Source organism: Sciurus vulgaris (assembly GCF_902686455.1).
Source record: "Sciurus vulgaris genome assembly, chromosome: 12".
NCBI lineage: Eukaryota > Metazoa > Chordata > Mammalia > Rodentia > Sciuridae > Sciurus > Sciurus vulgaris.
Window position 1 is genome coordinate 27,673,777 of NC_136473.1, and position 17,139 is coordinate 27,690,915.

A 17,139-nucleotide genomic window follows, 5' to 3' on the forward strand; every position below is an offset into this window, starting at 1 on the left:
TATATATATGAAAGCCAGTCTGGCATGTCCAGGAGCATGTCTGTGGACAGCTGTGTGCCCATAGGATTTGTTTTTTCTCATATCCAAAGAAAGCTCTGTTACCTCCACAGAGGTCTGGCCTGTTGGAGCCTGTCAGAGATGTTTAAGGTTTATAACAGGAAAAAGTTTTAATTGCTCACAACCTTCTAGAATCACTATGCCTTTGTCTGTTTAAAAAGTTACCATCATAAAGAGAATACAATTAATTCAAAAATATCTCTGGTCAGAAAATAGAATAAATTCATAGTACTATTTCTAGCTTTATTTCTAAACAGTAACTTAATGAGTTAGTAGTGAAACTAATAATTTGAATAAATACAACATAATTTTTAAGTTTACTAAAAAATGTGAAAGTGGAAGAATATCTACCATTAAAAAAATCTACCATTAAAATATCTACCATTAAAAAATATCTACCATTAAAAAAGCAGGTCAGGAGGCTGAGGCAAGGAGGATCACAAGTTCAAAGCCAGCTTCAGCAAATTACTGGGACCCTAAGCAACTCAGTGAGGCCCTGTGTCTAAATAAAATATTAAAAAGGGCTGGGAATGTTGATCGGTGGTCAAGTGCCCCTGGGTTCAATCCCCAGTATTAAAAAAAAAAAGTTAGGGTCCCATGTATTGATTTCTTAATTTCTTACTACAAAGATTCATTATACTATGCTAAATAGCAAAGCATGTATTCACATTTTAATTATGAAATAATATAAAAGAAACATAAAAGGAAATTTATAGTTTATGTTTTAATAGCTACAGTGGATTTGTCTTAAATATTAACTATTCCCAACTTGCAATCTTTTCAACATAAATTTATAAAAAAATATTACCCAAATACCTATTATACAATAGAAGAGAGGTTAAAAAATCTAATAAGTTTTTAACATTGATTTTCCTATGGTATATCATAACTTCTTATAAAACTTACTCTATGCTTCTAAAATTTTAATCTATTGTATTTTCCCCTAAAACAGTCACATATCCTTTTGAACTGCTAATTGCAGCACAATCTAAATCCATAACTGAAATTATAATTCACATAACCGCTCAAGAGTCGAAGGAAAGACACAGACAAGATACTACCATTTGCAAAGTTACCCATAAATACAAATGTTCATAAATGGAAAGAAGTGAAATAACCTATCCTGTTACAGGACACATACAGTCATTTGACTCTTACATAGACGCACTAAGGAAATAAAGAGGTAAAAAGTGTATATCTTCAGGAATCAGATCATAGCTATATGCTTTATTTAGTACTTATTGATGTTTTAATTTCCAGTTGTCCTTCTCTACAACTTTTCAGTATCATTTTGCTACTTGTAGTGATAAGCGAAAATCCTGGTCAGGTACCATGAGGCAAGCCTGTAATTCCAACAATTTGGAAGTCTGCGGCAAGAGAATTTCAAGTTTGAGGCCAGACTTCACAACTTAGAAAGACTGTCTCAAAATAAAATAAAATAAAAAAGGGTGGAGGATATAACTAAGAGTAGAATGCTCCTGGGTTCAATCACCAATATTGAAAAAAGAAAAAAAGTCCTTCCAATATAGGAAATATTTCAACTTTATTTTATCCATGTAGACAGGCAAAAATTTCTAGACTGTGTTGTGAAAAATCTCACTTTGAGTCTTACCAATCATTGAATTTTCAAAAATCTTTGCTTTATTGATTACGAATGATCAAGGTAGTTTCAGGATCCTTTTTAAAAATTTTATTTTTAGTTGTAGATGGGCACAACACCGTTATTTAATTTTTATGTGGTCCTGAGGATCAAACCTGGTGCTTCATACATGCTAGGCAAACACTACGACAGAGTCTCAACCCCAGCCTAGTTTTAGGATTCTTCTAACAGCAAAACATCATATCATGGGATTAAAAGAATGTAACAATCGTTTTGTACCCTGATAACTAAACGCTGAATCAGACTGAATAAGCAAATAATCACGAAAATATCATGATAAAAATTATACATGCTGCTGATCTGAGAAATCCAAATGTCTTCTCCATAACTGCTTTAACAAATATCTATTGTGTATGCTATTACTGGCTCAAGTCGCTGCACTGATGCAGCCTGTGAAAGAGATACCATAAGTGATATAATTTCAAATAATGAATAAAGTAAACCAAAGTTATGTGAGTAGAGAGTAACCACGGAGAAGGGTGGACAGGCAACACGAAATGGAGTGGTAGGGAAAACCTCGTCTGCATTCTCAACAATCTCTGAATCCACTGATTGATTGATTCATTCACCCAGCAAGTTGCTCATTATTTATACATCAGACACTGTTTCCGACAAGTCTAAAATACATAGTGAATGATAGCAATGGATTCCCTGCCCTCTGGAGCTTCCATTCTAGAGGGGAGAGGCAGATCATGAATAATAAACATAATAAGCAAATGCAACATGTAACATGTTAGAAGGTGATAAATGTTGAAAAAATACTAATAGAAACACAGTATGGAAATTCAGGGTGCAAGGTGAGAAGGGAAGTATAATTTTAAATGGGGAGGACATACAGTCTGCATCAAGGATATTTGAAGAAAAGCACGAAGTCGAAGAAATGCACATATTTGAACTCCAAGCAGAGGGGACAGCCACTGCGGGATGTTTAAAGTAAGAGCAGGACAGCTGAGTTTGCTACCAAATGACTGAAATGGAGAGAGCCAGGGAAGAGAATAAAAGATGACAGTAAGAGCTCTCGGGTCACAGATGAGATGTTTGGCTTTTATTCCAAGTGAGATGAGAAGTTACTGGAGGCTTTTCAGCAGAGAAGTGATAAGAGCTGACAGGTCAAGAGGACTATGGGAACTGTGAAGTTGAAGAGGGATGCCAGGGGCAGGGATGGAGGCTACCACAGAAATTCAGGGGTAGAGATGATGGTCACTCGAGGCAGAGGCAAGGGATGTAGTGAAAAATGGTGTGTCTGTTGGTTTCAAGATAGAACCAACAGGATTGTCTCAGACTTGATGCGGGTGTGAAAGTCAAAGATGTTTTGGGTTGGAGCAATTGGAAGGATGGGGAAGGTTTTCAGTGATGAGGAGACAAGCACCAGAAGCTTTGAACAAGTAAAATATGAGATTGTATGAAACACCTATGCAGAGTGTGGAAGAGTCCTCAAAGTGAAAGTTTGGGAGAAAAACCTGGGCTACAGACAGAAGGTTCTAAGTCCCAGGCACCATGATGGCATGGAAAGCCATGAGTCTGGATGAGATCACCAAGGAAACAAGCATAACTAGGGGCCACCAGCCAGCAAGAGAGGCTCCGAAGGATTCAAGGGTAAGGAAAATGACCGCTCAAATTAGTAAAGATAGTGTTCCAAACAGCAGAAAGCAATCAGTGGTGTCAAATACTACTAATAGGTCAAAAAGGTGAAGGCCAAGAACTACCATGTGGACTTGCAACCCAGAGGTGCCTGCTGACTCGGACAAAAGCCAATTCAGCAGCTAGCAGGGAATCAAAGTCATACTGGAGTGAAGAAAGGAGGAGCAGAATTGGACCCTAGGTATAAACAATTCTTCCAAGGAGGAGAAAAAGATGGAGTGATGAATGGCAGGAGAAGTACTGTAACGTTTCTTTCTTTTACAGTAGGAGAAAAAGCAGCTTGTTTCTATGCTGATGAGGATGATCCAGTGGAGAAGGAAAACATGATGATACATGAAAGAGAGGACAGAGTTGTAGAAGCGGTGCCCCTGCTTAGACGGAGGAAGCTGAAGCACCCCATGCTCAGATCGAGGACCAGGCCCTAGAGGGAGGGGGTTCAGCTCTGCACAAGAGCAGGGAGGCAGAATGTACGAGCACAGATGATCATTACTGAGGTGACTGGTGGGTCGTCATCCTCTAATTCTTTCAGTGTCTCCATGAAATAGGAAGGTGGGGTTAAAGTCAGGGAAGGAGGTATCAGGCACTTGAGGAGACAGGAGGTGATACAATACAAGTTTGTAAGAATGTGGAAGAGTAAATGGACTAGTAAATTACAGTTGGCTAGCCTGGCAGCATCCGAGGCCTTAGTATGAGGCATGGTCATGGATTTATAGTATGCTAGTTGTGTCATGCCAGAATATAATGAACACCATTACACAGGTAATGGAGTTAAAAGCATAATCTCTCACTAAGATAACATGGCTGGAAAACCACATTTTCCCATTTTGCTTTGATTTTCTAGAAATATATTCTTTCTGTGTTTGAGGGCATTTTTATCCATTTCCCTCGATTGATTTCTGAAGTAGGTTATTAACCCTTTTCAAGTGAGTGATTTATATTCCTATTTACTTTTTAACACAGCCTTCTAGTATTTTCCATAGGGCTATGTGTGCATTAATAACTGCCATAGGAATCAATTAAGGAATTGATTCTTTTGTGTTACAGGAATTGAATGTTGGGCACCAATCCAGTGACTACTCTGTGCAAAGCTCTGTGACAAATGGCGAAATCACCAGAAAAATCAGGTTGGTCTGATCAGGATTTTTTTTTTTATAATTAACATGAAAGCAAATGCACAAATATTTATTAAAGTTAAAGTAGCTACATTAATTAGAACTTTAAAAAGAGGTAAATAAATATTTCAAATTGGATCACTCTAAAAGCCATGGAACTTGGAAGTTAAAGATGTATATGAAGCAAAAACTATACGTATTCTATAAAATTATAAATATAAAAATATTCTACATCTTTTTCAATAGATGATTTAAAAGGAGATAAAAATCTTGCAAAACTTTAATAGAATGGCTAATAATTCTTCAAAACTGTAAAACTCTAAAACATTTATTTGAAAGCAAAAATAAAGGCAATATTGACAAATCAGAAATCAAGATAGTGCTCACAGTCACAAAAACAATATACAAGGTGAGGCAAACTTGAATAATGACAAAGAAATGTAGCCCAACCCTCTCCTTCTGCTTATGAGAATAATTAATCACTTTTGGGTCTGAGTTCTTCAGCTGAGGTACATAAAGACTGCTTGTTGTAAAACCAAACTCGGTTTAAATGAAATGACTGGTTGCCTCAAATGAAGCAATATGATGCTTTATATTTCTATCAAACACCAGATATTTTATATACATTTTTTATATCAAAGTTGTTAATAACCAAAGATTATTTCTTTGTCTTAAATTCCTAAGTGCTTTTTTAGGGGGGAAAATTAGGCAGATGTCATATCAATAAAAATCTACTTCCTTCAACACAGGTTGACTTGGCATCTAGTATGTTTAAAATCCAACACTGAAAGAACAAGACAGTGCAGGGTCTCCTTAGGATCCTTGAGACTCTAGTGGGGGTGGTTCATGCCTGCACCAGACCAAATACTTAAGCTAAAGCAGTTAACAAGCTTGGATTCCTGTGTGTGGTTGAGTTCTTGTGTCAGTTCGTTGCACCTTTTCTGTACTGCTTCTAACTCTTAAATAAATAACTTCATTAGTATTCGTTTTCTATGCTTTTCTTTTACACTTTGCCAACTTAGCTGTCCTGTTTCCTTAGCTGGTTTTCCCTATTATTGTTTTTATTTTTGCATAGTACAAAAAACCTGAACAAAGCAAAAAGGGAAGGCTATTTCTTTTTTTAAAAATATTTTTTAGTTGTTGATGGACCTTTTCATTAATTAATTAATTCATATGTGATGCTGAGAATCAAACCCAGTGCCTCACACATGCTAGGCAAGCACTCTACCACTGGGTCACAACCCCACCCCAGGATAGCTGTTTCTTAGACTCAGGTGGCACCACTGTGAAGGGCCCCTGCACAAGTGACCTGGCACTCATTCAGACCCTCAAGCACTGAGTAGTTTTGCCTTTGCCATCTTGGTTCCTCTCAGCACTGATATTCTGCTACAAAGATGGGAGTGGAAGAATTAAGAGGAAACAATAATGGTGTCCCTCTTAAACTACTGCTTGACATTTAAACTGTTATAAAATGTCTATTCTGTCCTTATTTAGAAAATTACACACTGCAAAGAATTTTCAAAGAGGCATTCTTAAACAAATGCAAGGAAAGCCTTTACAAAGTATATGCTGACAAACATAGGCAGACACATTAATTTTGCGTTAATTCAGTAATCTTTACTTGCTCTTCCGCTCCAACAGCTGTGGACTTAGCCAAGTTCACAGACTTCCAGTGATTCAAAGGCATGCAGGTTTGGGTACATTTGTTTCATCGTTTATTTTGCACCAAGTATCTTGTTTTCCTTAAACCAAACAACTGAGCACAGTATCTCCATGACCAAAACCAAATGTTTTTTGCAGGAAATTAAATTAGTACAGAGAGTTGTGGGTGGCAAGTTCGGAACATGAGACCCTGTCTTGTTGCTCACTTAAGAAATTCTTTAAAACCTTTGCAGCTACCCTTACTTCAGTGTCCTGAGACATTGTGCAGCAAGGCTTGGGGCTGATGAACACTCTCCTTGAAAGGGCAGAACAAGGAGTAGACTCCAGAGGAAGGCAGAAATCAGGTTAAAAGAGGAAGTGCTGTCTAATAAGGATAGATGCTCAACAATGACTGGGTCATATTTTTAGATGTTAACTTCTTATTTAAACACATACAAATGAATTCTGGTGGCAACTTGTAATGATTTTAAAAGGTTGAAGACATCGAAAGTATCTCCCAAGTCATCTGTGCTCAAGTTAGGGGATATTTCCAAATTCCTTTTAGCCTTCTGTGAATCAAGGTTACAAAGAAAGTAATGGATTACTGAGGACAAATCAAAAGAGTGTCAACTTTAACTTTGAACAACTCCGTAGCACTTAACAAAGGTGCAAATTAGCTTGGTATACACTTTTTTCCTGGAATTATTAAAATGTGATAGTAATTACCTTAGAGTTCTTGCTACATATAGAATTACTGCATTTATTTAAACATATTTAGCCTCCATAAAAATACCTAAACTGTATGGCAGTAATTCCAATTACTAAGAAGAAAGAGTGGGTAAAATTGGGTTGTCCATGATCATGTGTCTAGTGAATGAGAATCTGGAATTTTTTTTTTTTTTTTACTACAAAAGCACATGCTTTTTCAAAAACACTGCAACTGTCATTAATAGAGATCACTGCTTCTTTTGTAACATTTTTATTTCTATGTATTCTCTAATTTTTCCAAAATTCCTACTATATGCCATGGTATCCCATGAATATACTGTGAAGTTTACACTTCATAAACTCTCATAAAATTTTAGTAACTTCTATTTGATAACTCTTCAAATAATTTAAATTTACTATTCCTTGCTTACAGCTTTTACATTGTGACCTTTTATATTTCCCAGTTGAAATTCTGATAGAAAATAACCTAACTGAATTTTACCTTAAAAAATTAACTATAGAATAGAAAATTTAGAAAATGCAGAAAATCAGAGAAAGAAAATACCATCTATGTTCTCATCTAGCTAAGATTTCAGAAATTATATTTGTGCTTTTTAAAAAAATAAGCACAGGATCATATGAGATACAGAATTCTGTAACCATTATCTCATGTGAAAAGTCACTGCTTTTTTTTTTTTTTTTGGTATGGGGATTTAACCCAGGGGTGCTTAACCACTGAGCCATATCCCTAGCCCTTTTTTATTTTGAGACAGGATCTCCCTAAATTGCTCAGGCTGACTTTGAACTTGCAATCCTCCTGCCTCAACCTCTCTAGCTGCTGGGCCCATGTCATTTTTAAAGTCTGCACAGATCTGTATCTCTTTGCAGCGTTAACACAGCTTCTTTAACCAATTAGACAATTTCTCAGTTCCCTGGAAAACTGAGGCTGAGAGTTTATGCAGGTATGCAACTGCAGGAATGGAAGTGGGGTCAAGAGAAGGAAACGAGAAAGAAAAAAGACAATATGAGGGACCATTACGGAACTGGCTGCCACTGGGTGTGATTGATTGCTTAATCCTCTGGACTATCCTCTAAGGAGCCATGTAAACCATGCCTCAAGACAGTCTGTTATTTATCAGCCCAATCCCCTGGTTGAAGGTTTGCCTGTTGGATGTGACTCCCCTGTATGCCAAGCACAGTGAACAGGGTCCTAAGCCACACCCCTCATAGTCAAAAGAAAGGACCTGTGGACCCTGGTCAGGACAATCACCAGAGATGGGTGGCCCCAGAGGCAGGTGAAGCCAAAAAGATTTCAAGGGGTTCCTAAGAGGTTTCTATACTGTGATTACACTTTTTTTTTTTTTCCTTTTAAAAGGTTTAAAAGTCTGGTGTGTGGCGCATGCCTACAATCCCAGAGGCTCGGAAGGCCGAGGAGGATCCTGAGTTCAGAGCCAGCCTCAGCAACTTAGTGAGGCCCTAAGCAACTCAGCAAGACCCTGTCTCTAAATAAAATATAAAAAAGGCTGGGAAAGTGCCCCTGGTTTCAATCCCAGGTACCAAAAAAAAAAAAAGAAAAGAAAAGAAAAAAAAAGGGGGGGGGGGGTTTCTAAAACTTTTTATCCTTATTTCCTTAGACAAATCCTTAGGATCAAAAGGTGTGAGATTTTATATGCATTATCAAATTTCCCCCCTAGAAAAGTTGACTAATTCTCATGCTCCTCAGCAGGGGATAAATTTACCTATGTTCTCTTTGCCCTAAACACAGCTCCTAAGCTCTAGCCATCAAATTGCTGTACTGAAAAATAACAGTTCTGGATTCTGTTTTCTACAATTGAAGTAGTCAGGCTTGGTAGAATGAGTTCAGGAATCTTCCCTGTCAATTCATCAGATGTTATTAAGTATGTCTTATAGGCAGGGCACATTCTTGGCATTGTGACACAGCTCAGCAAGAGAGATGGAGTTTGTTGTGTGAGGCCGATACTCCAGCAGGAGAGAAACAGACTAAACTGACAGCTGCATAGTTCTTTGCACTTGTGCTTAGTTTTACAAAGACACCTTGCATATGATGGCACTGGACTTGCCTTATTCTGGAGGGGAAAGGGGAGCCAGCTTTTTAATAAGCAGGTTTGCAACCAAAAGAGGGGGTGGAGAAATCCCACGCCTGTAATATTTAAAAAATAAGTTTAAAAAATTCATGATCTTTAAATTTGAGTAATAAAAAAATTAAGTATATAAAACTTATTCAAGTGAATGTTGGTCTATTCAAAAAAGTAGACTTGGAAAAATGTAGATATATTCCAGGGTTGCTACTCTGTTTGAAAGTTATTTAAAATTCATTTTTTTTCCCAAACATCCCCAGAACCAAAGGCATAATAGTTGAATGCCCTGAATATTAGTAGTTCATTTTCCTTGGAGAACAAGTTCACTTTCTGAAATAGCCCAGAGTCATTCAAAGCCAAGTTAAATTGATGAGGAATATGATCAACCTGGGAGATAAACTTTTTAAATTAAAAATATTGTCTGACTTTTTAAGAGTAACGAGCTGTCTTCCTGGGGTACTTCATGAGCTATCTCAGAAGACAGTCCTAACAATGTGTCAACATTTTTTGAGAGAATGTCAGGCCATCGTGGGGGGGTCCCAGAAGTTTTCTTAATTTTTTATGGTTCCCATAAAGTTGTGCTTCTGGAATTTTTATTAAGAACTTCAGGTACTTCTGCAGTAATTTCACAGCACAGATCTGTCAAGAGATGGTATCATAGAATCTATGGTCCTTGTGCTTACTCTTGGCAGAAAAAGAGAGTCAGGGAAATGGTTTCAAGATATAAAAATATCACATCAAATATATGTTTATATTCAGAATCTGTCTATACATATACACACAAGTATATGCACATCACTAAACCAAGTTTTTCTACTTTTTAAAAGAAATACTGAATATTAGCCATAATTTTATACACCCAAGTAGTCAAAAACTTATAGAACTTTCTTCCTTCCAGTGCACAAAAGTTGGAGGAAATATTAACAAAAGAAGCATCTACAATTCACTTCCTTCATTTTGTATATCCTGCTCTGTTTAAAATCAAGTGTCATGCTACGTCTTCCATTCTTGTTTGGGCTGATAAACCTAAGTGATTTGTAGTGTTCTTGAGTAAGGAACAGCCTTGATGAGCATTTTTCCCCCCTAAATAGCTCTGCTTATAGGTGGGCCCACTATGCACTCCAGAACAGACATGGATGTTCCTAGATCAAACAGGGCCTTGGCAAAGCTGCCTTTGCTAACAGCAGCAACTCTTAGACCTGTAGAAACCTGATGGCTAACTGAAAGCAGGGATAGCCTGGCATCTCTGCCTTTATTTTTATCTCCTTTATTACCTTAAACTTTGTGAACTGCTTATCTCTGCACACAGCTAAAAAACTAATAATGCAAGGTTTATTAGCCCTAAATTTACCTAACCCTGGAGCACTCCCCTTCAATATTAAGGCAAGATTTGTAGCATCCTGTTTTAGACACCTGGAGTAGCACCTGGAAGTTGTTGGCCATTGTTCTATACCTTCCAGGAAATCATCTCATGCTGAGACTGTGCCCCCTAAGCAGAACAGTCATTTGATGGGAACTGAATTACTCCTTCTGGGATTACTGGTAAATAAACATTTTGAACAAGAGGCAAAAATTACCCCCTCAAGTGACTTTGACTTTTCCAGAAGTACTTTGCAGAACCAGAACTGAAATGATGATCAACCTGACCAGTCTGACGAAGACTGCTAAATTCTGACTACTACTCGCTCCCTGTCCCAGTTCTCCCTCTATTTAAACCGGTTAGCTCAAGTCAACAACCTGAAGCAGGGCTGGATCTCACCTTGCCTTCTCAATATGGCATATTGATTAAAGTTCCTTTTCCTGCTTCTTACCATTACCCATTCTGTTTGTTTTGGGGGGCAAGTGCCAGACCTGATTGGTTGGGATCTCCAGAGCCAGACTTTTGAGGACTCCAGTAACATGGAGGGGTTTATTTATTATTATTAAAAGGCCTAATTTCTTGATATACAATAATTATACATATTTATGGGGTACAGTTGTTTTGAATACATGTTTACATTGTACAATGATTAAATCAAGGTAATTATCAATTCAAACATATCATTTATTTGTGGTGAGATCATTCAAAATTCCCTCTTCTAGCTATTGCGAAATATACATTATTGTTAACTGTAGTCTCCCTTTTGAGCAAAAGAACACCAGAAATTATTCTGGAGGGAATTTTTCCTCTGAATCTTGATTGCAGACAACAAATGGATTAAGAAAAAATGGAACTCTCATTATAGAATTAAGCCCATATGCAACATATATAATTATCCTTGTGTTACAGCAAGATAAGTAAATTATAAATGGTTTATGGCAGGGTTTTGTATTAATTGCCACTTATTCCTGCCTATGATTCAGTGGCTCATAAATCATCTATCCTGATCCAATATAGAACTTCCATTCTCACATCTGCAGGTTCAGTCGGTTCATTTCTGCAAGAATGACAGTCTTTGTCCATAAGGGTCCCTTTTACTAATGGCAGCCTATCTACCATTGCCTAAGTTCATTATAAATATGTACTTTTTTTGTTTTATTCAAAGGAAGTTGCTTTCCGCCACGGGTTGCCACAAGAAAAAAAATCTGATGTCCATTGTTGAGGAACCTAAGAATACCTTTCCTTTCTAAGTTTGTGGCCCCTCAGCTTTCGGCTTCTGATCATTCTCTACCTGTTACTCCTATGTTCCCAAGTTCTGCCTCAATCTTAAAAGTGGCCCAATTTGTCTCCATACTTGCCCCTCATGGTGGAAACAGGAACTTCCCATGAAGGTCGTATGTGGGTAAAAAACATGGATACTACCTACCATCACTGGGCTCCCAGCCAACATCCTAACCTCTGTTTTAGAAGCTTAAAAAGTTTATGATTTATGCATTTCATGCTCAATACCAGAGGCTACACCAATACACCACATATCTTTTGTTATATACATTTTTAAATACTTTCAACAAGTTCTGGAGACATCACAATTGAAAGCTCTTCTTAAGGGAAAATTAAAACCACAATATCAGAATTGAGAGTTGTGGTCAAACAGAAGTCAGGGTCCTACCTGGTGACTTTGAGAAAGCAGTATGAGGATGCCATCATTGCTTGACTAAGGCCTGGGTGACTCCAACCTTGGGCCTTGGACTGGCTGTGGGAGCCAGTGCATCTAAACTGTGTTAACCAATTTCCTTCCCCATAAAGGGGTTTTGTGAATGTGAAGTAAGCCGAGTAACCAAAAGCTCTCAGTGTAGTGCTGGTACAGGGACATACAACAAATGGCAACCATCAACACATGAAGTTTCAGAGGATTCCTTCCAAACCAACCTTGAGTTCTGCCCCTCCGAGTACTAGTAGATAAGTAGTAAGATTTATTATTTGGGAGGGAGATTTAGGGGAACAATCAATAAGGTGTCCCTGGAGCCAAATCAATAATAGCCCAAGGGTCTCATCTGCTGTGATATAGTAAGAAATATTATTTTTGGCACGTGCCCGTGTCCTGAAATACAATTCCTAAAATTCTCAGACTCCCCAAAGTGAAGTGTCTTTTCTATGTTAATGAACTGATCTGTGGCCAGTGATGCTGGTGAGAGGGGTTCCTGTTAGCCTGAGGATATGGGGTGGTCACTGGGGATTGCCAGAGGGGTGGGAAAGTGTAAATTTTCATTTCCAGCCTCTGACCCCCTCAGGAGGGGTAAAGGACGGAGATTGACATTAATTACTAATAGCCAATAATTTAATTAATCATGCCTACGTAATGGCACTTTGAGAAAACCCAAAAGGATGGAATTTGGCAATCTTCCAGTTGCTGAACACATGGAAATGGTGTACCCAGAGGGGCATGGAATTCTCCACAGCTCTCCCCCATACCTTCCTTTATGTATCTCTTCCATCTCTCTGTTCCTCAGTTATATCCTTCTAATAATAAACTGTGTTCTGGAATTCTGTGAGCCATTCTAGTCAACTGTCAAACCTGGGTGGGTGTTGGAGGAACTTCTAGTTTATAGTCACATCATGAGAGTTGTGGGTAACATGGAGACCAGCCACTTGGGGCTGGTGTCTGAAGTAGGGGACAATCTTGTGGGACTGAGCCTTTGACATGGAGAGTTTGCACTAACTCGTAGGGTCAGAATTGAATTAAATTGTAGGACACTGTTATGGTTTAGCTATGAGGTGTCCCCAAAAGCTCATGTGTCAGACAATGCAAGAAAGTTTAGAGTGAAATGATTGGGTTAGGAGAGCCTTAACCTAAGCAGCACATCAATCCACTGATATGGATTAACTGGGGAGTAACTATAGGCAGGTAGGGTGTGGCAGGAGGAAATGGGTCACTGGGGACTTGCTTTGGGGTTTATATTTTGTCTGTGTGGGGTGGCGCTCTCTCTCTGCTTCCTGGTGGCCGTATCCTCAGTGGCCTTCCTCCTCCGCAGCCTTCCATCATGATGTTCTGCCTTACCTTGGACCCAAACAATGGAGTTGGGTCTATGGACTGAGACCCCTGACACCCTGAGTGTCAAATAAACTTTTTCTTCTCTACATTGTTCTTGTCAGGTCTTTTGGTCAGTGACACAGAGCTGACTGAAACAGACACCAAGCTGATCTCTGGAGAATTGCCTGGTATGCAAAAATTCCACCTCCAGTGCAGAAGGTGCAGCTAGCAGTAGGAGAGGAGAGAGGAAGCAGGAGTTCTCCTTTGAGCATGCCGCCACTTAGCGGCCCAGGCTTATGCAGCCAACACTCAGTTTGATCTTTAAAAAGGCAGTAAATGCCTCATCGTTCTTCACAGTTTAATTAAGTGTATCCACCCAGGCCTTGTACCCCAACGTCTGAGCTGTTACTAAGTGCGTGGGCCAGTAGGTCACAACTTCTAGAAGACAGATGCAAAGCTGGTATCCCACCAGCCCTCCTCCTCACGTGCGGTCATCCTGCAAGTTGCAGTCAAGTTCCGATATGCAGTGTTTCCCCCTCCCCACCACGAGAGTTCCTTCTTACCAAAATGTACAATTATCCGTCTTCAGAAGGACCCTTTTCTGTGTTAGCAATTTCAGTGAAGGCTCTGGAAATGTCATGTCTCAGCCTTTTGACTGTCAGATCCAACTAATCATAGCCATACCTAATAAATGTTAGGAATGGCCTAACAACACACCAGCTGCTGATTAATGGCATCTTACTTCATGGAGCTCAGCTAAGCATGGGGCTTGCTGCCAGGAGGCTGAGAACCAGAGTCCACGGTTACTGTCTCAGGCACCTGGCTTCCTTGTATGTTAGATGAGGGGTCCACAGGGTACCCTTCAATTCTAATGTGGTATCATCCTGCAACCTGTGGTCACGTTCAGATTTGCAACGTTCCCCTACCCTCCCGTCCAGGAGAGCCTCTTCACGAGGTTCCTTTTCTCTGCGAGCAACTTCAGTAAAATATCTGGAAACATCGTGTTTCAACATCTTGACTATTAGAGCTAGAAGAGCCCTTCACCTGGGACTCCAACCTTTCATTATAAAAATGACAAAATGAAGCCTCACTCAAGGTCACGAAGAGGGACATGGCAGGGAGCTGCACCTGGGACTCTCGGCTCCTTCTCCAGCATTTTCCCCAGAACCGTAGCCTGGTTCTGATCCATAAAGAACACAGCTGAAATCTCAGCAAATTATTTTTAACTTTAGATGACAGCTTTTAATTGCTACTTTACAGCCAGAAGAAGATACATATTTTTAAGAAGCAGGAACAATCTCCTTCTCCACTTTGGCTATTTAAAGCCAGTTACGTTAATTCTCCAGTGACTGATAGGAGAAGGCACACATTTCTGGCATCCCTTACCAACACACCAGTGCACCAGATGAGTATCGACTGATCGCTTCAGACACTAATAAGTCCAGAGTCTGTTCCTAGGAAAATGTTTTGCATGCGTCATTAAGGCTATTTTTGGCCTGGCTGTCTTAAATTGAATGTAAACTAGCACCGGTGATTCTGAATTTAAATGTGATTTCAGTGGGGGATGGAGAAAGCATAACATTACTTTCAGTGTTTATGTTGTGGCAATTTTTTTTTTAAATGGCTGTTGTAAATCTACAGATTTCCATAAGACTTTTTCTAAGTCCTGTGAATAACTCAAATATTACCTTTACACTTATCAATTATTAACCTAAATTGAAATACTACTATTCAAAATATGCATTGCATTTATTTCCATTGTAGATGTATCTTACCATACCATACTTCTACAATTTAGATTGAGGCTCCTCCAAAGGTTCATGTGTTAAAGGCTTGCCTCTCAACCTTGCACTATTGGTAAGTGGTAGATAACCTTTAAAAGGTGGGTCCTAGTAGGAGGAAGTAAGGTTCATGGGGATATTGGGACTCTAGCCACTTTCTTTCTTTTGCTTACTGTGAGCAGTTTCCTGTGTCACACACTCCCCACCATGATATATTGCCTTGTCACAGGCCCCAAAAACAATGGACCAACTGACTATGGACCGAAACTTGAAACTATGAGCCAAAATAAACCTTTCTTCTTTTTAAGCTGATTATCTCAGGTATTTTGTCACAGAAATAGAAAGCTAAGATATATAAGGAATGTAAATCATCTTTTTTTTTTAACAGAAAAAGGAGTAAGGAACCACCTGAAAAGTAGTGTACTGAATAACCAATGGGTAAATTCGAAGGATGAATATTTTTCACTGATGACATTAAAAGTACCACAGTTGACTTTCATGCATGCCTTTGATTTAGAACCACTGATACGACAGAACAACCATGCAAATTCTGCTGAACCACTTTAACATCTCACCAAGTTTAGAAACAATGTATTCTAAAGCAGTGATGCTAAAATTTTATTTTCCATCTGATTCAGCCACAGGGATGAAGACTCTTAAAAATGCAGATGGCAAGTCTCAGCCCAAACCTAATAAACTGAAATTACTTCAGAGAGATAGACTCAGTTACCTGCATTTTAATAATGCTATACAGAATATTCAGAGCGCAAAAAACTGTGCCTGAAAGGCTACTTGTTTTCTAAAGTTTGAACAAAAAACAGTCAACCAAGAAATTTGTTAAGGAGATGTAGTCGTGTTAGATACAGTTTTAACCTAGACCTAAATTTTAGCCAAGGATACTAAAGCTCTTCTACCAAGTCTCCAAATCCAAATATTTGGGGTTAATATCAGGCTAAATAAGTTGCTTCTATCATGCCACCAATTAGGCAGTTAGGGTGGAAGGATGGGTTGGGTTTCAAAGGAATTGATTCTCCTGCTGAAGAATGGTTTGTCTGGTCAACCAAGGATGTTCAGAAAAGAAAGTGTTCAAGGATGACAGAAAAGAAAGTGAAGCCAGGGAGGTCTGATCCACAGAAAGAAAGTGAAGGAACCTAAACCTCAGAGGTTATACAAGATAGAAGGAGGTTGTGAACAGTCATGCAGAGAAATGACTAGAGTAAAACAGAGATCCTGGAGTTAATGTGTCTGGGGTGAGACACATTGTTCCTTTATGTCTACGTACTCTAAGCTCAGTTAAGCAGAAAGCAAATGGGTGGTGGTATCAGGATGTTTGGTGGGTAGTATGTAATATTTGATAGGAATTCATAATTCATAAAACATCTTTAAGACATTTTATTGTTACATATATGTCTCCATCTACCAATTTCTTCTTTCTCAATGATAGAATGAGATATTTAAGGTCCCTTTTGCCTGAGAAAGGCAAATACTTTCAGCAGGGACATTAGGCATATTTATTCCCACTTTGCAAATGAAGAAAGTCAGATGGTAATCTCCAAACCAGATGGTTGTATGTGATAGAAAACCTACCCCTTAATTCCAACTCCACTACCCCATAATTTCTGCTCCAATTTTAGGCTTTGACTAAGTAGTGCTCTAGGGGAAGTGGAAAATCCAAAAGATCAGGGGAAGAAGGGTAATGGCTTCCCGTGTTTGACAAAACAACACTTACCAACAAGAACAGACTTTCAATGTATCAAGACAAATATTTTATGAAGATTTTGGGGATTAAAAAAAAGGGGTTGTCTTGTCATGTGTAAACAATTTCCTAATTTTAAGGGCTTCCATGAATGTTCATTTGACAGATTTTTCCAATTTTGTGTAACACCTTACATTTGACCTGAGATGACATCCACCATAATATCAATGCTCTAGTTTGGAACAGGAGAGTAGAAACCAGTCTATTTGGCTCAAACATTCATACCTCTTCTACCTTGACTGACTGTCTCTGTAACCAGATTGAGTTCCTTTAAGGGCAGATGGTGCTTCCTT

General features: G+C 38.7%; 1 protein-coding gene across 1 annotated transcript in view; it reads right to left on the reverse strand.

Annotated features, from left to right (window-relative positions):
* The window catches only part of CACNB2 (calcium voltage-gated channel auxiliary subunit beta 2), a gene marked incomplete at its 5' end in the record, with an annotated part of 169,961 nt that overhangs the window by 41,289 nt on the left and 111,533 nt on the right, over positions 1-17,139 (reverse strand).